This window comes from Panthera onca, chromosome C2, assembly GCF_046562875.1.
Source record: "Panthera onca isolate mPanOnc1 chromosome C2, mPanOnc1 haplotype 2, whole genome shotgun sequence".
In the NCBI taxonomy this organism is placed as follows: Eukaryota; Metazoa; Chordata; class Mammalia; order Carnivora; family Felidae; genus Panthera; species Panthera onca.
The window spans coordinates 97,993,131-98,020,453 of NC_138347.1; positions in this window are offsets into that span (position 1 = coordinate 97,993,131).

The window sequence follows — 27,323 nt, forward strand, 5'->3', positions numbered from 1 at the left end:
CCCAGACGCTTTTTCCTCCTCAGTCTCCCAGATGATTCTCATACCTTCTCCTCTCTTTTCCAACTCATGATCTCCACCTCATTCTGATTCCCCCCTGGAACAATCAGAAAAGAATTTCCAGAGGGTACCACCATCTATTTACCCACCAACTCACCTTAACCTGCCCATTTTTTCTGCTTTCTCCCACGTTAACAGTTATGACTTATCAGTGCTTCTGTCTTCTTTCATGGACGAGGTCCTATCCCTTCATCTCCACTCAAGGCCATTGATCAGACATTCTTCTACATCACTAATTTGTCCTCTCTCCTGAATAATTCCCACAAAGATATAAACACACTATAATGTTCTCCATTTAAAACAGAAATAAAACAAAACACTCTTTGGTCCACTTCTCCAATCAATTTCTATCCTATTGCTTTACATCCATCACAGCATGGGACAAAGTGTTGAAAGTGCTATGCTTGCTGCATCCAGTTCTCCTTCTGGCCTCTCTTGAGCTTATTCGAGTCATGTTTTCATGCCACGGCTGCACCGAAACTACATTTGGCAACATCACTAATGACTTCCGAGTAGCTAACTTCAATAGCCAACTCCTAGTCCTCATTTCCTTGATCATCCACTGCATTTGAAACACTGAGTTTCTCTCTCTTTTCTGAAGTATTCTCTTCATTTGGCTTTGAGGATCACACACTCCACCAATTTTCTTTGTAACTTATAATCTCTTTTGCTATTCTCTACTCCTCCCCCCAGTCTCTGGACATCCTCATGCCCAGAGCTCAGTCTTTAGACTTCTTTCTCTCTTAACTCACTCCATTAATGATCTTATCCAGTCTCATGGCTTTAAAAACAATCTATATGCTAATGACTCCAAAATATATAACTTTATCCTAGACCCTCCTCTCTGTCTTGAATCTCAAACTCATATATTCACCTGCCTACTTGAAGTTCCTCTGGGGTATTTTAAAGTCATCTCAATCTTAGTAGTCCAAAAATAAACTTCTGGATCTCCTATTTATCTCTGTCCCTTTCATATCCTGAATTTACTCACACCAAAAAATCATGGAATCATCCTCAACTATTCTCTTTTCCTCCACCATCACATCCAATCCCAGAAGAAATCCTGTAAGCTCTACCTTTAAAATATATCTAGAATCTGATTCCTGCTCACCCATTCCACAACTACTAGCCTGGCATGAGGCCCCACATTTCCTTTTTTTTTTTTTAACGTTTATTTGGAGAGAGAGAAAGAGAAGGAGCGGGAGAGGGACACAGAGAGAGGGAGACAGAGGATCCAAAGGAGGTTCTGTGCTGACAGCAGTGAGCCTGATGCAGGGCTCGAACTCATGAACTGTGAGATCATGACCTGAGCTGATATTGGACACTTAACTGACTGAGCCACCCAGGAACTCCAGAGACCCCACATTTCTTAACAGTATCATTACAAGAGACCCTTTACTGATCTTCTGCTTCAGGCCATACCTCCCTACATTCCATTCTCAAACAGCACCCAGAGTCATTCTTTTAATATACACGTCATTGTTCTGATCAAAACACTTCAATGGTTACCCATCTCAGAAAGGATTAGCATCCTTACAATGAGCAGCATGGCACTGATGTATCTGATTCAAAAAAAGAAAAAAAGTATTATCTCAGAATGAAAGTACTTTTGAACAATCAAGGTTTAAAGTGACAAAAGTTCTCTGACAACTCTAAGTTGTTTATATCAGTTAAGGACAACTAAGCAGTTGGTACATACTGTTAGAAAACTGACAGTACAGGGATGCCTGAGTGGCTCAGTGAGTTGAGCATCTGACTCTTGATCTCAGCTCAGGTCATGAGGCTCAAGTCATGATCTCATGGTTCATGAGACTGAGCCCCAAGTCGGGCTCTGTGTTGACAGCTCAGAACCTGCTTGGGATTCTCTCTCACCCTCTCTTTGCTCCTCCTCTGCGCGCTCTCTCTCTCTCTCTCTCTCTCTCTCAAAATAAATAAGTAAACATTTAAAAAATGTTAAAAAATAAAGGAAACTGACAGCACAGTAGTTTGCTATCTGTATTGTTTACTACTTGAACTTTTTCATGCCAAACATGGTCACTAAGTATCATAGGCATGGAATAAGTATTTGTTAAATGAATGAGGGAAAGTACAGGGTCTAAAGTCATCCTGCTGATATGGAAGATGGAGACAGTTCACAACTGAGAGGTGGTAATTACGGTGGGGAGTACGTCACAGTGTAACTATGGGGAAATGTTTGTGTGTTTACATGTTTATTGCTTATGGAAAAGGTTTCAAGAGGCTTCTTTCAGTGGAAGATCAATTTCCAATAGAATGACCTGGAAAGCTTTAAAAAAAAGAAGTGTATATTTCTTTTTTTTTTTTAACGTTTATTTATTTTTGAGACAGAGAGAGACAGACCATGAACGGGGGAGGGTCACAGAGAGAGGGAAACACAGAATCTGAAACAGGCTCCAGGCTCTGAGCTGTCAGCACAGAGCCCGACGCGGGGCTCAAACTCACGGACCGTGAGATCATGACCTGAGCGAAGTCGGACACCTAACCGACCAAGCCACCCAGGCGCCCCAAGAAGTGTATATTTCTAATAATAGTATGAAGAATACATGATGGGGAAACCAGGCAAAACTCTGGAAAAAAAATTCTATGGCCTATTTTTAATATATGGATGCAGCATCACATTCCATTGTTTGGGGAAAAAATAATCATATAAAAAGATTTCATTTTCTTCCTGTAGGAGTAAATTAAAGACAAATTAAGCTTTTGTTCTTTCTTTATCTTGTGGGGTGAGCAGTTATGTGCTTGGTCGCACAGAATTTTGAGTACCTGGCCCAGGTCTGACGTATAATAGATACTCAGCAGTAGAAGGAAACCGTGGAGTTGGAAGTGCTTCAAAAGATTGACTTTTCAAGGGGAGAATAAGTTCTCCCCTATGAAGAAAATGGGGAACCAAAGACTTTAGCAGTACACACTAAAAAGCAGCCAAAGAGAGCCCTAAACTTAAACTGGAAGAAATTGTTTTTAGGCAACAATACAACTGATAGAAAATATGAGATGGCTCAAGTTCCTGTCAGTTTAGATTTTTTTTTGAATCCTTGCTTAATATGGAAACTTCTAACACAGTTTTGTGAACATATACCTATATATTTAATTGCATGTGTATTTTATATGTGTATCTATAAAATACAGATTTTTCCATCTAAAATTTAATTTACATAAGAATAGCTCCTATTACAAAGTCATATTGTAAAATGGTAGTTTCCAATTTGATTATAAGTACGCAAGCAAATTTCTAATTAAGTGACATTGAATTGGCAATTTGTTTTTCAACTAATGTAACTAAAACACAACAACAGTACTATATACTCTCATCAACATTTCTAAAATGAAAAGATATATTAGGTAACTCAAATAGGAAAAACAGTATTTTCAAATAAAGAATACTCCTTTAAATTAACAACACGTCTCCTCATAAAACTCTACTATGTTTCTTTTGTTTTTCCCATTTGCCCTTGACTTAGCTGACACTAACTTGTGGATCAGTCTCTGGGTCTTTGGAGTCCCTCTTTGAAATTCATTGTAGAGAAGGAAATAGGCTGCTGGAGAGTGCACAACAGAGTAGAAACATCATATTTATTTAGCAGATTTATCATCCTGAAACTCACAGAAGGCCATAGGGCATGTCATACTAATATAACTCATGTGTTGTGGTATGATAACATCATGTGTAAACGAGGGATTTATATGAAGTATGAAGAAGGGTTTCTTGCTTTCAGATAAATAATGGGATGAGTTAACATCTCAACTCTGGAGAAAAATACGGGTACAGAATGGTTCTGATAAAAGGTGCATGAGATCAAACTAAATTATATTTGGGGTTGCCCCAAATCTGATGTTACAGCACTGCTGACTCTTGGAACATTAAATTTTTTCTCATATAGATATTATCATGTTTAGCCTAACACAAGTTAACTGATGAGTTCTAAAGATTTTTCTCTCTACAGTATAAATGGCAGCCAGCCAAATGCCAATGAAAATTCACATTTTTGAATTTTCATTTGCAAAAAAAATATGGTATGTGCCAAGAGTTCTAGTTCATTTTGCCAGAGCCTGTTAAAATTATTAATGTTTCCTCACCATAATAAGTTGCTTCTTTTGGTGAAAGGAGGTTAATAAATGTTCAACATTTAAGGAAGCCACTGTATACTCTATAACTTCTTCTTTCATTGCACTCTAGTTTTTATCTCCAAACTTTGGTTAATATGCTGATGTTGGCATATATCACATCAACTTGCAAAAGCAGCTTATGCCTAGAAATTTTTAATGTTTTTCTTACTATCCTGTTTGAAGTCAATTAACCTATCATTATCAGTAAAAACACTGTTAAGTGCTTATTGACCATCCTTAGCAATAAGACTGCAATTCTGACTTGATTATGTTGCATGCCTTTTAGACTGCTACCTTGCTTTATGTTTTAATGTGAGATGTCTAGTCTGGTTATCTAGAAATATATAAAAGCATCAAGTAATTTCATCGAATCTGAAATTATTTTATTTTATTTGAAATAATTTTTAATGTTTATTTATTTTTGAGAGAGAGAGAGACAGAGAGAGCAAGCATGAGCAGGGGAGGGGCACAGAGAGAAGGAAACAATCCAAAGCAGGCTCCAGGCTCTGAGCTGTCAGTGCAGAGCCCCATGTGGGGCTCAAACCCACACACCGTGAGACCATGACTCGAGCCCAAGTCGGCCACTCAACTGACTGAGCCACCCAGGCACCCTGAATCTGAAATCATTGTAATTAACTGAAAGCACCATGTAGCCTGGCAACTCTTAGAGAAGTGATTAAAAAGAATTATTGTGACAAATACGAAATAAAAATCAAATTATATATATTTTTTAAATCCTTTATTCTTGTTTTCCTTTATGAACAGGGTTCATTTTCCAGTGGCAAAATTTGATGGCTTAGCTCTGGTGAATGAAATAAAATTGCTGAATGGTCATTGCTTATTAAATCATAGGATAAATCAATTTTTATAAAGAACTTTCATCTATACTTAAATTATTTTTCAGATTGGTTAAAAATTCTATCATAGTTGGTTAAAAGGCATTTTAGCTCCTACTATGTATGCTAGGCACTGTGCTAGAGGTGACAGAAATACAAAGTAAACAAGTCAGATTTTTTAAAGGAAGACACTTCTATTGTGAAGGTAAAAAAAGTAGGACATTATTCATTAGCAGGAAAAGTGCTACAATAAAAGTAACTGTAAAACTACAGAATCACTTAAAAGGAACACTTTATGCATTAGAATGGAGGCGTGATAGAGAAGGCTTTCTGGAAGAATTAGCATCTAGGCTGACACTTGGAGTTAAGCAAGAGTCAGGTAGAAAAAAGAAGAGGGGAATGCTTCTGGAGAAAAGGACAGCATGAGCAGAAGGCTAGAGGTGAGAGAGTGTTGTGGTTTGGGCATCACTGGTAGTTTAGTGTGGCTAAGGTTTAAATGGAGAAAAGATTAACAAGTGAAAAAGATGAACTGAAGACTCTGAATGTAAACAGCAAGCAGAAAATTAGTAAAAACACGGTTGAACTTAACAACACCATCAATCAATTGGGTGTAATGGACATCTATAAACCACTTCATCTAACAGTATGATAATTCTCAAGGTCACATGAAACATTCACCAAAAATAGCCCACATTCTGGACCATAAAACAGGCATTAACATTTTTTTTAAATGTTTGTTTATTTATTGAGAGAGAGAGAGACAGAGACAGAGAGAGAGGAGAGCATGAGCAGGGGAGGGGCAGAGAGATGGAGAGAGAATCCCAAACAGGCTCCATGCTGTCAGTACAGAGCCCAATGTGGGGCTTGATCTCACAAACTGTGAGATCATGAGCTGAGCCAAAATCAAGTCAGATGCTTAACCAACTGGGCCACCCCAGACTTTAACAAATTTAAAAGAATACAAGTCATATAATGTCTGCTCTCAGACCACAGTAGTGTTAAACTAGAAATCAATAACAGAAAGATAGCTGGAAAATTCCAAAATACTTGGAGTTTAAACAACACAATTTTAAACTGTACATGGGCCAAAAGAGAAATATCAAAAGAAATTTTAAAATGTTCTGAACTAAATGAAAAAGGAAGCACAACTTATTGAGATTTGTGGAATACAGCAAAAGCAGTGTTTATGGGGAAATTTGCAGCATTGAGTGCATATATTTAAAAAGAGGAGGGGCGCCTGGGTGGCTCAGTCGGTTAAGCGGCCGACTTCGGCTCAGGTCATGATCTCACAGTCCGTGAGTTCGAGCCCTGCGTGGGGCTCTGTGCTGACCGCTCAGAGCCTGGAGCCTGTTTCAAATTCTGTGTCTCTCTCTCTCTCTGACCCTCCCCCGTTCATGCTCTGTCTCTGTCTCAAAAAAAAATAAACGTTAAAAAAAAAAATTAAAAAGAGGAAAGATCTAAGATCAATCATCTAAGCTTCCACCTTAAAGAAGTAGAAAAAGAAGAGCAAAATAATCTAAAGTAAGCAGAAGAAAAGAAACAATAAGAGAGCAGAAATCAGCAGCTCTTTCTGCCCACAGGTCCTGTCCCTGTGCTTTAATAAAATCAGCTTTTTTTGCACCAAAAAAAAAAAAAAAGGAAAAGAAAAAGAAAAAATTGAGCAGAAATCAATGAAATTGAAAACAGGAAACCAAGAAAGCCAAGAAAGCCAATAGCTGGTTCTTTGAAAAAAGTCAACAAAATAAAAAATGTCTATCCAAGCTAGCAAAGAAAAAAAGAAGGGAAACAAATTGCTAATATCAGAAATTAAAGAAAGGATATCACTAAAGATCCTGTGGACATTAAAAGGATAATAAGGGATTACTATGAACAACTTTATGTTCTCAAATTTGATAACCTAGATGAAATGGACCAAGTCTTTGAAAAGACACAAAATGCCAAAAGCCAAACAAGAAGAAAAGACCATTTGCCTAGGCCAAAATCTAATATTAAAGGAATTTAATCAATAATTAATAATCATCCCAAACAGAAAGTACTCGTTCCAGGTGGCATTACTAGTGAATTCTACCAAACATTTTAGGGGAAAAAAAAATGTGCTATTTACAGTCTCTTTCAGAAGATTAGAAGCAGGGGGAACGCCTCCTCATTTATTCTGTGAAGACAGTATTACCATAATGCTACATCAGACAAAGAAAATACAAGAAAACTACAGACCAATATCTCTCACAAACATAGATGCAAAAGTTCTCAACAAAGTTCAGTTGACCCTTGAGAAATGCAAGAACTGGGTTGCTGACTAGCCCCATGCCCTGCCCAGTTGAAAAATCCATGTATAACTTTTGACTCCTCAGAAACTTAACTATTAACAGCTTACTATTGACCAGAAGCCTTGCTGACAACATAGACAATTGGTTAACACGTATTTTGTATGTTATATGTATTATATACTGTATTCTCATAATAAAGTAAAGCTAGAGAAAATAAAATCATAATACAAAAACACTTATAGTACTGTACTATATTTATTGAAAAAAAATCATATATAAGTGGACCTACAGAGTTCAAACCTATGTTGTTCAAGGGTCAACTGTATTAGCAAATCTAATCCAACAATGAAATGTATAAAAATAATTATACACCACGACGAAGTGGAATTTATCCCAGGTAGGCAAAACCAGTTCAACATTCAAAAATCAATTAAGGTAATCCATCATATATATAGGATAAAGGATACAAATCACATAGTCAAATCAATAGATACAGAAAAAGCATTTGACAAAAGCCAACACCATTCATCATTCCACACACACACAAATTCTCAGTAAACTAAGTGAAGTATTTTTTCTGGCTATAATTTAAATTTTTAAAATCAGTTAAAATAGTGTTATACTTTTATGGCAAGTTGTATGTTTAGGTTTTGTTTTTCAACTTAAGACATTAGATCTTCAGATTTTTTAGCAAAATAAATATATAGGTGATGATTTGATAAATAAGCTTACTCATGTTTACTGAGGCATAGCTTATATATAATAACTTCATATATTTTGGCTGTTTGGCTCTATGAACTTTGAAAAATACGTACGGTCATGTAATCGCTACCATACTTAAGAAGAAAGCAGTTCTATTAGTCCCAAAATTTCCCTTGCCTACCATTCTAGTTGATCTCTTCCCCCACATTCATTGCTGGCAACCACTAATTTGTCTTCTGTTCCTATAGTTTTCCATTTTCTGGAATGCCATGAAAACTAATCATACAGCATGTAGCCCTTTGCATTTGGATTCTTTCTTTCATTATAATGCACTTGAGGTTTACTGATATTCCTACATGAGCAGGACTTGCTCCTTTTCATTTTTGAGTAATAGCCCATGAGCAAATGGACATTTAAATCATTACAGTGACACAGGAGGTGGATTATTCACTTCTTAGGTGAAAGTGGGCTCTTAGTTTCAATTGATTTCATTGCCATGATTTTTGAAAATTGTCTCAATAATCTTTTCTTCCCAAAGTTAAAATTTATGAGTAAGATTATGCATGTGTATGAAACAAAAAACCACATGAAAAGGAAGATTAGAGAGAGGTGGTTTTTCAGACAAATAATTTGGATCAAGAAGGGTTGTGAAAGAGTGGCCAGCTGTTAATCAGGGAGGAAGGTGTCAGGGAATGGATGGGACTATAAAAGATTAGACTGAATGTAGCTGGGAGAATCCACTCCATTGTTAAGGTCTCTAGGGGAAGCCTGGTAGGTATTGTGGAAAATAAGGATCATACCAGTGTTCAAAGGATAATTAAAAAAAAAAAAAAAAAAAAAGCAAAGTCATGATTCTCATATAGATTTTAAAAGGAATATATGTCAAGTATTTTTAACTCATCAATGATGAAATTGGCAAGATGCTATAATCAGTTAAAAGAGAAAATGATATATTTATAATTGGGAATTTTAAATGAACATGCAAATAGAGGCAAAACTAGCTTCTTCCACAGTAAGTAAGGGAAATCAATTGGACCTCTATGGAAAAGAATTTGCATGTCATTCTACAGACAAAAATTATTCTGTTTTGTGTGAGTTACTTACAATTTACAGAGTTGCAAAATACCCTGCATCATATTAGAATCAGATAACACAGAAAGGTGTGCTCTAGACAGGCCAGGCTAACTACTGCCCACTGGCCAAATCTGGCCCATAGTTACTTTTTATAGAGCCTGTAGCTAAAAATGGCTTTTATATTGTTAAAGGGTTATAAAATAAGTACACACACACACACACACACACACACACACACAAACCTGACAACAACAAAGAAGGGTAAATAGCAGAGATATATGTGGCCCTTACAGGAGTTTTTTTGTCATTTGTTGACCCTTCCTCGAATGGAGGAGTCAACAAAAGATGTCAGTGGGCCAATCCAGGTGGCTGCCTGATTTTTGTAAGGTTTTACTGAAACACAGCCATGTGCATTTTTTACCTAACGTCTGTGAGCGCTTTTGTGCTACAATGACATAATTAAGTAGTTGTGAGAGAGGGAAAACAAAAATATTGACTGTCTGACCCTTGATAGGAAAAGCTTGACTGTACCTCTCTATATAATATGTAGTTCTCCAGGGAAACACAAATTTATTACTCTTGTGAAGATCTTTATTTTTGCCTGTTTCCATGTTTTCCTCTGGTTCTTTTGCTTGATTTATCTCATTTTTCCTTCCTATCATCCATGATTCTTTCTCCTATGTTTCCGCTCTTTAACTCTTTCTTTCTTCTTTAAAAATTTTTTTTAACGTTTATTTATTTTCTAGACAGAGAAAAACAGCATGAACAGGGGAGGGGCAGAGAGAGAGGGAGACACAGAATCTGAAACAGGCTCCAGGCTCTGAGCTGTCAGCACAGAGCCCAACGCGGGGCTCAAACTCACGGACCGCGAGATCGTGACCTGAGCCCAAGTCGGCCGCTTAACCGACTGAGCCACCCAGGCGCCCCTCTTTCTTTCTTCTTTAAATAGCTATCACGTGAAACTAAAATACAATAGTTAAAAATAATTTAATGAAATTTTAGATTCCTTCTTGAATCTAAAGAAAACTATATCTTCTTTAGTCTCACCACCTCCAATGTCCTAAGGGTCCAAGTTAATTGGAAATTACTTCTCACTGTGTTGTAAACACTTGCCTGTGGTTAGTGGGTGGGGGTGGGGGGCAGTTAGATGCTGTCCCCACTCAGGACAAAAGAAGGAACATTGTTACATTTCAGTAAGTGAGAACTGAGAAAGTGGCTTAGTATAATCTTCTTTGAACAGCTCTTTACTCCCACTGGTGTGTAGATTCAGCAGTGTGCAGTTGGGAATCACTATCAAAGTGTAACATCAGCATTTTAAAACATAAACGGATATGTAGCATGTTATATCATAAATATGAAGTGTCAGCATTTTCAAAACCAACAATTCCCAAGCAGCGAAGAGATTTACAAGGAAATGTTTTCTGTCATCCTCCAGTCTGCTGATTCTCCCTTGCCTCCCTAATTTCTTCCTACTCTTTTGTATTTTATCTTTTTACCCCGTGCCTGTCTTATGTTATTTTTTTCCGGATACAGTCCTTTATTCTCTTCTCTTACCTTTCTATAGTCTCTGTCGAAGCTCTCTCATCTACTCCTTTTATCGTAACTACCAGCTGATGATTCCCAGTCTGGATCTCTAACTGTAAAATATAACTAAAGCTATACGTGCACAACACACATTAAATTGCTATCTAGAATTCAGGGTTATTGGGTCAAACCCCACCAGCATCTCCCAGTCCACCCCATATACTTTTATTTCTATATCCTTCGTCATCAAGCATAAACTTGAGAAACAACCCATACCACTTTTGCCCTCAAAGTATCTTTACTGACTGCCATTTCTTTGGCCTAGGCCCTCATCACCCCTCATCTAAACTGCTGTAGTAGTCTCCTGGGTATCTTGACGTGATGTTTGTCCCTGTGGGATCCTCCCAAAGAAAAGCTTCCTAAAATACTGCTCCGCAAAGTGTGATCAGAGAGCAGACCAGTAAGCAGCCAGCATATCACCTGAGAACTTAGAAATGCATGTCCTCACCAGGCATACTGAATCAGAATCCAAAGTTAAGAACATTAAGCTCCAACTAATTTGTATAAGCTTGTAAGTATGAAGAGCACAGCCCTATATGTTATTCCTTGTCTGAAACCCTTTCGTGGCTGTCCACTGCTTATAGGTTGATGTCTAAGATCTTTTAGTGTGGTACCCAGAGATCTCCATGATTTGACTGTCTACCTCAAAACCTCGTCTCTTACGCTACCCCTATTCCTCTCCCACCCCCAGTGACATACCTATCACGCTTGCCTATTTTGAACACTCTGAATATTTCCAAGGCACAGGTGTCTTGTTTCACTGTTTCCCCTTTTTGTAGCACTCTCCACAGACCTTAATGCTTTGTCTAATTCTATCCTATTTGTCTTTCAAGATACTTTAGTCCACATTGCTCCCTTATAATTTTGTACCTATGTTTGTTCTATCTTGGTATTGTAATTTTTTTTGAAATAAGAATATATTTGTTCATTTCCCCACTCGACTGGGAGCCTCAGAAAGCAAGAAATACATCTTATATTCCTAAATCTTAGCATAGTTCTTGGTACAGATGTGAACTGTTTAATAAGTATTTATTGAACCTAACTCAAAGAGAAGTGACCATTTCTGAAGGTGTATAATTCAATATGTACTGCTGATTCAGAAAGACATTGCAAACAGGTAAAATGAATATTGCTTTAGCTATGCTCATTTAGCTCTATCTCCCAAGTTACTCATCTACCTTGAGTTCCTATATCTACTTTCCGGCTCTGTGAATTTATTCATAATAAAACAGCTACTTCATTAGTGTGTGTATTCTGAATTACAAATATAAAAGATGTAAAAATTTACTAAGCATATATATTTACTGAGCATCTATTAGAATAGGGCTAGTCTTATTGAGATGCAACATTGCTTTTGTTGCACTTAAAGAGATCTAAGTGCTTGTTTTCCAAAAGTTATAGCAATTATATTTTATCACTTTGCATGCATGATAGATAAAAGTACGATGTCATATTTATCAACAAAGGCAATGAAATGTCATTTAGATGTTCATTGGGCAATCAGTCATCTGTTGACAAAGCATAATTGAATTTGACTTTTGCCTGAGAGATTATAACAACTGAAAAGAATTAAATATTTTGTCTATGTACCTTTTTAGCAGGGTAAATCAGAGTTGAAAGTAAAAGAACAAAGAAGATTTAAAAATTCTTGCAATTTAAGCCTTAATCTCATTCATGACCCAATAAAACAGTTTCTAGCCATATTAATTAAATAACAAGTAATGTATTTTAAAATATAAATGTAAGTATGTTGGCAGAATTTATCTAACTTTAAAATAATATTTTAGATACTGATCACATAGAATTAAATACATTATTATTTTGTATAGAACTAATAAACCAATAAACTTGGAAATAATGATTCTTCCTTCCAATGCAGTTCTTCCTTCCTCCCACAATATTTATTGAGTAGTTATATTGTACAAAATATGGCACTGTGCTAGTTTCCAGGAATATGAAGATAAAGCATCCCTTTATTCATTGCACAGATATTCAGCACCTTCTATGTTCCAGGCAATGTTTCAAGCCTTGGAGACACAGCAGTTGATGGACAAAGCTCCTGTGCTTATAGAGTTTATACTATCTTTTTTAATGTTTATTTTATTTTTGAGAGAGTGGGGGGAGGGGGCAGTAAAGGGGGTGGGGATCTGAACACAGGATCTGAAGCAGGCTCTGCGCTGACAGCAGAAAGCCTGATGTGGGGTTTGACCTCATGAACTGAGAGATCATGGCTTGAGCCAAATTTGGACATTCAACTGACTGAGCCACCCAGGAGCTCCGAGTTTATGTTCTAGTGGTGAGACAGACAGCAACAAGTAACAAATGAGTAAGGAGTGCAATTACAAGCAGGTGTTCTGAGAAACATAAAGCAGGGCAATAGTACCGTGTATGCACAGTTGGGGAGCAGGGGAAGGATGCTATTTTAGGTAGGGTAGCCAGGGTACTCCTCTCTGAGAAGATAATATTTGAATAGAGAATGGAAAAAAATGAGAAACTTTTTTCAATTTACTAGTATTTTATTAATTATATCAAAATAATTATGTTAACATCATATATTTTTTATTTAAAAAAATTTTCAAAGCATATTTATTTTTGAGAGAGAGAAAGAGAGAGAGAGAGAGACTGAGCATGAGCAGGGGAGGGGCAGAGAGAGAGGGAGACAGGATCTGAAGCAGGCTCCAGGCTCCGCGCTATCAGCACAGAGCCCTACATGGGTTTGAACCCACGAACTGTGAGATCATAACCTGAGTCGATCATGATATGAGCCAAAATCAGACGCTTAACCGACTGAGCCACCCAGGCACCCTGTTAATATGATTATATTAACAGATTTCCTTATGTTGAACCACCCTTACTTCACGGGACTTGGGCATACTTGAGTACCATTACTAGGACATCATTCTCTTCTGGCTTGCTTGTTACTTTCCCCCCGCTCTTTCTGTCTCCTTTTTTGATTTCTTCTCTACTCTTTTAATGTTCAAGTGCTCCAAATGATTTCTTTCTACCCTTAAAATTATCAAGTCTCATCTTTCACTACTCTCTATATATGCTGAAGACTTACATAATTATATCTCTGTTCCAACTCTTTCCCAAGCGCCAAGCATGTTTATCTAGTTGCCTACTTGAAGTCTCCTTTTGGATGTCTGAATTCCTTTTAAATACAATATATCAGAACATTTCTTGACCTTTCTCCTTCAAAACTGGTCAACTTATAGCCTTCCCAGTTGCTGTTGATGAAAGGTTCATCTTAATAGTTATTGGAGATAAAAACTATGGAGTCATCGTTGCCCCCTCTCCCTCCAATACATAATTCCTGATGGTTATATTTCAAAATATATCCAGACTCCAGCCACTTCTTACCACTTCCATAGCTACCACACTGGTCTAAGCTACCCACTTACCTGGAATACACAATATTTTCCTGTTTTCCTGATCCCAACCTTTCCCATTACAGTCTACTCTCAACACAGCCACTAGAGTGATTCTTTTACAGTGTGGATCATCTATGTTATTGCTCTGCTCAAACCCCCAGGTCTCCCTATTTCACTCAGAGTAAAACTAATGCCCTCATAAAGTATCCCTAGAGGATCTGGTGCCATTACTTCTCTGAACCCATCCCTAGTCCTCCCATAGCTCACTCTGTCCCCACTCCACTAACCTGTTTGTTGTTCTTTGACGTGCCAGACATAATCTGGCCTTGGGGCTTTTGCTCTGGCTGCATCCTGAAAAAGTGAACAATGTAAAGTTTGAGTAAGGGAAGAGGTATCCCAGACAGGGGTAACAGCAAGCACAGAGACTAAGATAAGACTGAGTTTGGTAAGTTTTCCACAAAGAAAAAGCCAAAGCTTGTTGGAATGCAGAATACCAGACTGAATGTTGTAGGGACATAGGTCAGGAGGATAAGCATCCCAGATAATTTGATGAGTTTGGACTTTATTCAAAATGTGCTAAGAATCCATTTAGGCAGCAAAAATTTGTGTAATGATTCCCTCGTTAGATCATTCCAACTGCGGTATGGAGAAAGAGCCATAGAGAAACAAATGGAAAAAAAGGGAGTTTGGTTAGGAGGCCATTATAGGAAATTAGTAGTAGTGTCTTAGATTTCTCTCCACATAGGTAGAGAGAAGTGGTTGAATTGGAGATATATTGTAAAAGTGAAGCTGACAGGGTTTCTGTTTGCTTTAGATTTAGGGGGGGGGGGGTGAGGAATAATTGAAGCAGACTCCTCTTTTCTACATCAATGTAGAAAGGCCAGGTGAGCAGTGTCATTAGGTATGCCTGGAGCTCAGAGGACAGATCAGGGCTGGAAGTACAAATTTGGGAGTAATCTACATCTAGATGATATTGAAAGCCCAGGGACTGGGCAATATCATCTAAGGAAGAAATGAATGAAAGAAGAAGGTGTAAGGGTGACCCAACTCATACACTATCCAGAACCAATGAGGAAGATTGAGAAGGTGCAACCAGTAATGTAGCAGGAAACCCAGGAAGCAGATCGGGCGTCATGGGTATGTGACCTGTGTAGCCACAGAAGGACCCATGCTTGGCTGCTCAGCTGCCACCAATTCTTCATAATTTTATCTTTGAGCTTGTGTTTTATAAAGCAAAGTCTGATGAGACAATAGAGTATGCAAGTTGAGGAGAGAAGATAGTGCAATATATATGTCCATCATTCCCAGACACCCCATTCACATTGATGCTGCTGCATGGGCACAGTATTTCAATGGACCTACAGCTTGGGTGTTCAAGGAAGACTCAAGTATAAGTAAATATATTATACCTGCAACAGAACCAGTGGTGGTGTTGCTGCTGATAGTCTTAAGATGCCATGCTTTCTTTCAAACCAGAATATGCTTTGAGAGCAGGAAGAAGGCAATAGTGACCTAAGAATCATGAATAACCAAGGAACCCTATCATATCCTGTTTTACTTATGTTACTTCCCTAGTAGCCACCCACTTTGAAGACAATAACACAGAAGGAAAGGGAAAGATAGAGCAATCCGTATCCTTTCAATCCTTCCTAACCTATCTATAAGCCAGAGGTAGAGAATATTGATAGACTATGTGCAGATCAACAAGCAAAATAAACAGTTGTGTTAGTTTTGTGCACTGCGTTTCCTGTTCTGGGAAGAGTGAGATATGTACACATGTATGAGCTCGTGTATAATTCGTATGAGTTAAATGTTCTTATATTTTCACTTAAATCTGGCATTGCAGAATATTCAGATGAATGGTAAAATTCATGCTGATAATTCTAAGTTTAAAGTTTTTCTTTACTTATGAACAACATTGAAAGCAAATAGAAAAATACCATGACAAGCTGAGAGACAGACAATGGAGGAAAGAAAAAAAGCTTTATGATTTAGTACTCTATAGACATTTTTTGCCCTTTTTTAACAAGGGAGCCCACAATTTCGTCTTTCTTTGGACCCACAAATTATGTAGCTGGCTGTCAAAGAAGATGGCCCTGGAAACCAAGTGAAGAAAGTGCTTCCAAAAGGAGGGAGGGGTCTGTCAATTGTGTCCAGTGCCACTGGGAATTGAGTAAGGTAAGGACAGAAGTTTGATCGTGGCCTTTGGCAAGGCGACTATCTAATTAAAGTGAATTCTGCCAGTTCAGATGATGAAGTGTATGCATATAATAGTTTAACAATAGGAAAAATAGACGGGGAGGTTTATACACTCATTTTTATCTGTGATGTTTCCGTTTAAATATATTAGTTCTATTTATTCTAATTGTATTTCAGCAATAAGTTAGCATTTGCTCAGAGATAAAATAGAATCACCCTGGAACTTATTTGTCTTATTCTAAATAATTAGAAATATAATTAAATTATATACTTTTCATATCTTCTACTGAATATTGTCATATCTTTTTTCTCCTGTTTTTATTTTTCCCCTTTACTTTGAAGATGCCTACATAAAAGGGAGTGAACTATTATTAGATCAAATTTGGCACTAAAAATAGTTTTTTAAATAAATATCTATATGTGTCCTACTTTGTTAGCAATATAAAAAAGTGGATTGAATACAATGACCAAAATGTTACCTACTCAGTATTATTATTTCCATAAAAATAAATTTTCTAGTTCGTTATGTGATAGCTTAAGTCAGCCACTAGATGGCAGATGTTACCATAGGCAGCAAGTCCTTTCATGACACTGGTTATAAGATCATTCGGAATTATGACTTGCAGAAACATAAAACTCTATTGATCCATCCTCTCTGCTCTTAAAGAACTCATTATGGGGGTCTGATTTGTATGACAGTGTTCCTTGCACAGATAAGGAGAAAGCTTTTCCCTCTACAGGTATCCCCTGCTTTTCGCAAGTTCCTGTTATGCTGCTTTGCTTACATTAGTACCTGTTATTGCTAACTGAAAGGAATCCAAAGAAGATTTTCAATTTTAGGGGAAAAAACATGTTACCGTACTCTTCATTTTATACCATTTCAGCTTATGAAAATTTTCATAGGAATGCTTTACTTTTGGATAATGGGGGGAAATGTGTACAAGATGGATGATTCTGAAAGCAATTTTGGAATCTTATCAACTCCATAAAATATAAAGTCGAATCACAAACCTGGGTAACAAATTGCATTTAGATGACTATGAAGATGAATGGCAATGCACTGGAATGTTTTCAAGCAAGGCCAAATGGATAACCTCATTGATCTTGTATCTTGTGTCTTACAAAGAAGGACATGACATAAAGATCAGAAAGCAAAGCTAATGTATTTACTGCTGCGTTAAACTAATTGTATCACGTTAAGAAAACCTTTGATACAGCGTTTGTTCATTTGATCACTATGTTATTTATTTTTTATAGGAAGTTTTATTTGAAAGGGTACAGTAAAGAAGGAAGAAACCTGTGCTTGTAGAATAACGTATACAGAAGTGTTTGATGTTGTCTCTCAGTATAAAAATTGAATTTCAGAATCTGCTAGAGATCGTAATTCTAATTAAATTCCTTTTGTGGAGTTGCATGCTACTTGTGTTCTGACTGAGGACTTGAAATATATTTAAGCGATACAGGCTTATAATGTGAATTTTTGTAAGTTTATGATTTTACTAAGTTAACATACAGACCTCACCTCATGATAAAGGGATTCCTTTTCTGCTTGATAATACTGTGAATATTTCATTTCATTAAGATAGCTGTGGATATCCTGCAATATTTCACACCAGATATCTTTTTTTAATGTTTATTCGAAAGAAAGAGCATTAGTTGGGGGAGGAGCACAGAAAGAGGGAGAGAGATAATCCCAAGAGAACTCCACACTGTCAGCACAGAACTCAGTATGGGGTTCAAACTCACGAACTGTGAGATTATGACCTGAGCTGAAGTCAGATGCTTAACGAACTGAGCCACCCAGTCACCCCCAGATACCTTTTTTATTGTTTTTTTTTGGGGGGGAGGTGGTGGTGGTTAGAATAGAAATTGATTAACAGGAGGGGAAATTTTGAAATTTAAAAATAAAGAATAAAGGTCAGCAAATAAGCCAAATTCCCTACTGGAATTCTCTAACACTCCTGAGATTCTCTCCTCCCTGTATCCATGACCTGCTCTCTCCTTGCTTTTCCTCCTCTCTCTGCCTGCCTCTGCTTAGTCTCTTCTCTGGGTTCCTCTTCTGACTGCTTTTTAATTCTTTTGCTCTCAGCTTTTTCTTATCACTCTTCACTATTGTTCTACACACTTGAACTTTTCCCCATGTTTCAACTACAATGAATACACCGGTTGCTCTCCAAATCTTAGGAGTCAGCATCGCATAGGGGGCATAGTCAAGCTCTGGCATTAGGCTGTCTGGGTTGAAATGCTGGTTGGACCACTTAATGTTTAGGCGATCTTGATAAGTTATCCAACTTCACTGTCTTAGTTTTCTATCCTGGAATTTGAAAATGATAATAATCCTAATATCTTGTTAGGTTAGAATGAAGCAATGCATGTAATGCACCTAGCACAGCATTTGGCAATAAGTAAGGACCTAATAAACATTTCGTCTAGGGCTTTTTCTTAGAAAATAGAGCCACCGGATGTCTCCATTCAGACATCTTACAGAAACCTTAAGATGATTACCCAAATCTTACAAATCAATACCTTACTCATCCCTGAAATCAGTTCTCTTTCTTAAATTCCCTACCTAATTTAATAGTAACAATATTACCTAATTTTGTCTCTCTAATCTCTCACATTTATTCAGTCCCTATATCCTGTTGACTCTACCTGGGTTTATTCCTTCTGGTTAATTTCTATTCATTTATTTGTTTTCAAAATTCTTTCACTCATTCAGGAAATACATTGTCAACTATAATGGGATCTAAAGATGTGCCCATGAACAAGACAGATAGTATAGAGTACAAGGGAAGGCTGATATGAAACAGAGAAACTATAAGTAACTCTTATTTTTGTTTATCAGTAATTCCTCACCTAGATTTTTACAAATATCCTCCAACCTTTCCTCCTTCTGCAATAGCTGTCAAAATTTGCCAGAATTTTTTCTTTAAAACACAAATCTAAATCTTAAAATATTAGCCTGGATAATCCAATGGCACAATTTTAAAAAAATGGGTATGACCCAGTTGGTTTTATTTCAAGACTGTAAGGATTGTCAAATATTAGTTAATCCATCATTATAATGCATTCTATTAATAAACTAAGAAGAAAAATCATGTGATTGTCTCTACACATGCAGTAAATGGTCTAGAGAAATTGCAATACCCATTCATTGAAAAATACTCTATAAACTTTCTTAGCATGTTACAATGCGCTTATTTCATATCCAAAGATGGGGAAACCATAAGTCAATGTTTAATGTTTAATATTTAATGTTGTAGTGTTTTTTTCTCTAAAGTCAAGAACAAAGGTACCTAGTATATCCATAAAATTTAGCATTATGTTGCAGATACTAACCAGCGCAATTAGATATGAGAAAGCAATTACTGGAAGGTAAACAGGAAATGAAGAGGTAAAACTATATTTATTAAGAGAAGAGGTAATTATATATCTGGAAATGCAAAAGAATCCATGGAAAAATGCCGTAATCAATAAGAGAATTTTGTAAAGTAATCAATTATAAAATGAGAATATAAATATCAATAGCATTTATATGTACATATATATATACATCCATATGCACATATATACCCATATATATCTGCACATATACATACATATGTACACGTATATAGGTACATATATACACATATGTATAAACAAAAACAGAATGTATAATTGGCGACAGGGCCACATTTATTACAGAAAATAGAGGTAAGAGAAGAAAATACTTTGACATACACTTAACAATAAATGTTCAAAACTTATAAAGAAACAAACTAATTGCTTTTGAAAGAACTAGATCCTAATGAATAGAAATACGTATCAATTCTGTGAGAGAAAGAGAGAGGCCAATATCATAAAGTTGTCAGTTCTTCTTAAGGGACAGGAGGAAAAGCCATGTCAGATTTTTTAAAAGTACTATAAAGCCTTTATAATTCAAACAATTTATATTAGCACATGAATAGGCAGATGGACTAATGGAAAAAATAGAAAACCCAGAAATAGAGGCAATTGTATAGGGACATTTAGTATACAGTATAGGTAGCATCTCAAATCACTGGGTAAAAAATGAACTTTTAAATATGTTGTTGTTGCGATTATTGGGTAGCCATATGGAGAAACATTAAATTGGATCCATCTCTTACACCATAAGCCAGGATAAAGTCCCAACGGATCAGATATGTAAATCAAGGGTAAGAAAAGAAAGATGGACGTATTTGAAAAAGCACTTGTGAATTCCTAAATAAGAATTCTAGAAGCAATGAGAGAAAAGACTGATAAATTGCATTATATAAAAATTAAAAATGTTTCACAGTAAAAATAAACTATAAGGTTTATTTTTAAATAAATTTAAAATTTTAAAGTAAAATTTTAAAGTAAAAATTTAAAGTAAAATTTTACTTTCCTTATTTTTATAAGGAAATAAATAAATTTAAAATTTTAAATAAAATTTTAAAGTAAAATTTTAAAGTAAAAATTTAAAGTAAAATTTTACTTTCCTTATTTTTATAAGGAAAGTAAAAACTACAAGTGATGGCCTGAGAAAAAAAAGTTTTTGTAAAATATACTATAAAAGGTATACTAATGCATAATACAAAGGTCTCCCTAATGAATAAAGAGCTTATAAAAATTAAGATAAAAAGGGCCAAGAACTGATCCTCAGAAAATTCATAGAAAAAGAAATGCAAATTTCTCTCAACTGTATGAACAGTTGCTCAACCTCTCACCACACAAGAGAATGATAACTATTGAGTGGATGATGGGTACACGGGTGCTCATTACATACATGTATATACAAATCTGATCATGTCACTCTTGTGCTTGAGCACTCCAAATGGCTTCTCATAGCCTATAGGATGAAGTCCTAAGTCCTTAGCATAGCGTTTTAAGGCTCTTAGAATCAGAGTTCTGCTTAATTGCATAGCCTAATCCCTCAGTTGTTACCTAGCTCCCCAACACTATGCTGTGATCATATCAACAGTTTTATTATTCTCCAAACCAGGCGTGTGTTTTTTCATGTCCATGACCTTGCAACGTGCTATTTTCTCCGTCCATAGTGCCCTTTTCTGTTCTCTGCTTGACAAAATCCTGCCATTCTTCAGGATATACTGAAAGTTCAAGATTGAACTTTCCTTTGGAGCATTTCACTTGCTCCTTTGCATTCCCACACTTTCTACAGGTGTCTGATGAAGTCCTTCGGCACTAATTGACTTCTATGGATGCCTCTGCTGTGAAGATAACACACTTTCTTGCCCCAGTCATCCAGTGCTTAGCACAGTGCCTGGACCCAAAAAGACAGGTAACACACTGTTGAATAATATAATTTTTATGCAGTTGCCAAAGAGACTTCAGAATTCCCTATATAAATCTTCTTTCAGAACAGATATCAAGGGGACTAGAAGCTAGAAAATAGACGTCTTGCAGATGTTGTGTGTTCAGTGTTGGCTCTTAGGACTCTCTTAGACGACAAAGATTCAGTGTGAACTAGTTCTGCAAATGGGCAGTTTGTTTGCTCCTAATATCAAATCTTAGACAGTAAATTTGGCCTCAGAGACTGTGGGTTTCTCTCCATCTCTGTCTATCTGTCTGACTTTCTCTCACACACCCGTACACACACTGATGCCACACACGTGCATACACATATGCTCACATACATACTTCTGCTTAATTCTGGTTGCTGCCTTCGACATCTTAAGCCCATGATCTCTATGAGGCAGAAACTAGCAGCAGATAGCTCTGGCCTTGTATTCTCATAGTCTTGTAACCAGCAAGGAACAGAGCTATTTCCTGCCTCTAGTTAGAAAAATTCCATGAAAGTACTCCAATTGGCCTGAGTCCCACATGTATCCCTAGACTATTTTCTGTGACTCAAAAGGCTGAGGATGCAATTGACCCCAACCTGGCGCCATGCCCTATCCTGGGGGTGGCACAGTGTGATCGGCAGGCCTCATTGGGATTGTACTTGGAATGTGAGTGGAGCAGCTCTTTAGGACAAAGATCCTATCTGGGCATACAAAGGAATAAAGCTCTACCATACGTGTAGAGAAAAAAAAAAAACAAGATCAAATATTGGAAGGGATGTTATGTAATTTTTATGATTAAAAATTCCTTACGCTTGATAAATCAATATTATAAATCAAATGCATGATAAAAATATATCAAACAAGGGGCGCCTGGGTGGCTCAGTTGGTTAAGCATCCAACTTTGGCTCAGGTCCTGATCTCGTAGCTCATGGGTTTGAGCCTGCATCAGGCTCTGTGCTGACAGCTCAGAGCCTGGAGCCTGCTTTGGATTCTGTGTCTCCTTCCTCCCCTCTGCTCCTCCCTGACTTGCGCTCTTTCTCTCTCTAAAATAAATAAACCTTTAAAAAACTAGTGTATATGTATATATACATATACATATACATATACACATACACATACACATACACGTATACATACACATACACATACACATACACATATACATATACGTATACGTATATGTATATATCAATCAAACAAAAGAAGCAGCCGATCAGGAATCTTATTTGGATACTTGCATGCTTTCTTTTTGCTCCTTTCTAATTTTTTGTGTTTATTTTTTAAATTCATTTTGAGAGAGAGTCCACACGCACACAAGTGGCAGAGGGGCAGAGAGAGAGAGATGGAGAGAAAGAGATCCCAAGGAGGCTCTGCATTATCAGTGCAGAACCTGACACTGGGGCTTAAACCAATGAACCGGGAGATCGTGACCTGAGCTGAAATCAAGAGTCAGGAACCTAACCTATTGAGCCACTCAGGTGCCCCTCTAATTATGTTTTAAAATAAGGATACACCCAAAGAGTAAAATTCCCTAGACTAAACTATCTAAGTCTGATATATTTTATTCTTTATCAACCATATTCTCTTAGTTCTTTCTAATTATGTTTTAAAATAAGGATACACCCAAAGAGTAAAATTCCCTAGACTAAACCATCTAAGTCTGATATATTTTATACCCTATCAACCATATTCTCTTAGTTCTTTCCTTCACTGAGACTTTTCCCTCACAAACCGAGTACATTATTCAAAAAAAGAAAGAAATTGAAGAGGAATTTTTTTTTCTTATTTATGAGTAAGTTATGGGTAACTAACTCCTAAATGAGTAAGCTTATGAGTAAGCTCAAAGATGTTTTCGGAGTAGGAAAAAATGGAGTGAACAGTTCTGTGATATTCACCCTTAACCAAATTTTCCAACAGCACCTGGGATGCTGTTATAACGTCACAATGTTTAGTATCAGAAAATTGGGCTGCCTGGGCAAGACGACCACCGAACTCCGGGAATAACTCTGGGACTGCAGTTAGGAAGTGCCACCATGAGATGTTACCATGCTGGCATGCACGGCAGCCCTAACAGCTCTGTTCCTCTTGCGTGTATTTGGTCCACACGCATTTAAGTGCCCACTATGCACCAAGAACTGTCCAAGGAACAGTGGAGGGACAAGAGAAAGTCCTCGAGAAGTTAGCCCTCCATAGGAAGAGAAGTGTGACAAACTGCTGAGAAGGATTTTGAAATAAATAGCATTTCTTAAGCAAATTAAATTCTTTAAAGATATGTTTATTTTGTTTATCTGTGTTTCCTGCTGTGTTTCTCACAATGAACGTACATTTCAAGGATCGTAAAACAAAATGAAATGAAAAGTTATTGCAAAATATAAAAGGACACTCCTCATTTGGCATCAAATAGGTGCAAATCCCATTTGTCCCGGTCACCAGCTGTGTGAATTGGGCAAGTTGATTAATCTCTCTAAGCTTTGGTTTCTTGGCCTGTAAAATGGAGCTAATCATTCTAGCTATCCAATCAGGTTGAGAGTGTTAAATAAGATAAAATGTAATAAAGTGGTTAACACTACGCCTGGAATGTAGAAGATGCACAAAACAGATTATGTTCATTATTCTCGTTACTAATATGAAAGAAAATCTCATTTAAGGGCTGGGCAAACGTAAAATCTAGGAACAAGTGGTACCTAACCCAGTTCATGCTTTCCCAGTATTTGGTCAATTATGAATTCTCTAAAGTCTTCCAGCTTTACATGGAACACTCTCAGAAACCACCCTCAGGTTCACTGTTGGAGTCTCCAGGGCTTTAGCTGCTGTTGCCTCTTGTTTTATTTGTAGCAGCAGGAATTGCAGCGTTATTTCTCAAGAGCCTTAGAACGAAGTGAAACTTGCCTTGGGAAACTTGCCTGAGTGAGCCCAACCTGGGGATGACTGCAGTCTGCATGTTTTCCTCTGGATGAATCTCAAGAGAGGAATAAAATGGTGACTTTTTCCTCTTTGTTCCTACAACTTTATATTTCAAAAGTATTCGGGCAGAGGTGGTGAATGGTGACAGCCCCTTATTTGTCTCTTCTCTGTTCTCTCCACTGCACCCTTCTGCTCCCCAATTCTGGACAGGCTCTTGGTGTTTCTCGCACATAATGAGGAAGTTAATGAATGGCTGACGACTCTTCTACTCAGCTGTCCCTAAGCTTTGCTCACTGACAAACTTGGCTTTCTTTTGAGAAGAACTGCTTCTTTTCTTTTTCTTCATTCAAATCTGTTTAAACAACAACAGCAAAAATGCATTTCGTTTTATCTACCTCAGAGGTTCTCAGTCAGTTCAGACCATCACACTCTTGACTTAAGTTTATTTTATTCTGAAGTACCACTGTTTGTACTTCTATTAATGAACACTTAATGAGCACGTACTATGTATCAGAAGAGCACAGGCATCGTTATTAACAGCCTATGAGTTATGATTTTCTTTCCCATTGTGTAGTTGAGGACACTATGGCTTAGAGTGGTGACTACTTGGACAAAGGCCATCCACCTAGCGAGTGATGGAGTCTGGAACATACTAATTAAATTGTGAAGCTTAACAGATTTTATAACTTCCTCATATCAGACAGGAATAGGACCGTTGAATTAAGTATTTCTAACGTGTACACAAGTCCATTCACCAAAGCATGAAATTGTCTCTAAAACCTATTTGCATTCGATGAACAACTTATTTGTTAAAGTGTTTTATTAATGAAGTAAAGTATGGTATTGTTTAAGCATAATCTATGTTACCTACTGTTCCCAGTTTGTAAGCTTCTCACACCACCATAGCTTTTTAGCACTGAAAAGGTATTTAGAATCTGTCTACTTCCATGTTTTCCCAACAATGCTTTGCGATGGTCCAGTCCCTTAAGGGACTGTCTTTGAAGAACAGGTGGTATTATCTGACACCTCTGGCATTGTCTGGCTGCATAATTACTTGCTCCTCCATGGAAAAATAATGTAGAGATTATTTTAAACTAGGACTGTAACTGGTTGGTAAGCAACTGGTAGTTGATGTGTTGAAACATCCACCAAATTTTTAAACAGTTTTAGTGATGGTGTAACTTTGGGTATATGACTTGACAAAGGAAGGAAAATATGTCACTCTTCGTGCGATTTATGTCCGGGATGCACCAGCACCATGGATTTTCTCAGGTACTCCTAAGTTCAAATATTCAGTTCTGGTTTTTACACAGTCCATTGAACTATCTCCCAAATTCTAGTTTGTAGCAAACTAATAACTCACTGAATGAAGTCAGTAAACCTCATGAAGTGAACTAGTCGCAAAAGGTGATACAACACAAACAAGGCAGAATCACAAACCAGGGTGCTATCTGGCTGCGTAAAAAAAATTATAATTATTCATGAGAATGCCGGAATGTCTAGCAAAATGAGGCACAACTCATTATGAATGTGGTACTTTTCCAGTCATAAAGTTCTGTACAGCCATGATAATAAAAAAGCACTATAATTGAGGTTGCAAAGAAAACCAAGGCAGTACAAGTTGTAGGATGGCATAATCATTATGTCCATATGGGCAATTACTTTGTCTATGGTCAGAAGAAGTTTGAATTATATTAGAAAGGATGTAGTTAGAATTTAATATATTAGGCCCCCAGGCAAAAATACATTTTCATTTACTTATTCAGTGAATACATATACATGTGAATAGATACCTACTAGAGGTAGTAGTTGGAATATGAGTGGGAGGGACTGACTCCCTGGGGTCAGATCCTGGTTCTGTCACTTACCTGCATCCAAACTTGGGCAACTCACCTCACTGTTCTATTCCTTAATTCACTCATCTGTAAAATGGGAAATATAATTGAGCCCAGATCATGGCTAATGTGGGGATTAAAGGGCTTAAAACAGCACCTGGTACATTTAGTAATACAAACACTGATTGAGTGCCTACACCAGGCACTCTTCCTCACTCTAAGGGTATCAAAGAGAACAAGACAGAGAAGGCCCCTGTCTCAGTCTATCATTACATTCCAGGGCAGGAGAGAGACAACCAGGAAGCATACATTATAAATAAATCTGATAATGGAAGATTATGATAAAGGGCTAAGAACACAACAAAATCATCTTTTGAAAATGCTTGAACTCACACCATAGCTTGAGAATGATACTTCTGTTTTGAATACCCTTGCACACATACAAGTATAAGGGACTGGCCGTTGGTTTTTGGTGTTCCTTCACGGAAGAATGAGGGAAAATATTTTGCTAGATGTATCCAATTAATCTATGGACCTCTGTTCGACACAGGCCGGACTCCTCTTCCTCCATATGCTCTCCAAATTCTATTACACTTGCTCTCTATAGGCATCCCATTTATTTTCAGGGCTTGACTTTCCTACCCCTTTGCCTGCGCGGTGAGTTGCCATTTACTAACTGCTGGAAGGTAGCAGAGTATTGCTAAGGAAGCTTTGCTTCACTCTCAATCTGTTTTGTGGGGAAAAAAATGCCTAGTGTTAAGAGCCTTTACTGACAGGACATGTCTTTTCTCTGTGCTTGCGTGATGCCACAGCTCCTACAGTCTCTCTCTGCTGGTAGCATTGCCTTTCTCTTGCCAGCTTCCTCTGGGTCTTTGCCCACAGTCTTCTGTGCTGTCATGATGGGTTATTTAGCCTAGTTTGTCTGGGAGAAGAGCTTTTTATTGGGGTTTGAATTGAAAGCAGATTTTCTTCTCTGGACAGAAATGAGAATGCCATGACACTTCACATGTAACATCATTAGCCGCTCCTTGGCTGGCATGTCTCAGGAGGTTAACTGTTTAAGCCTTTTGTGCCCCAAATGATG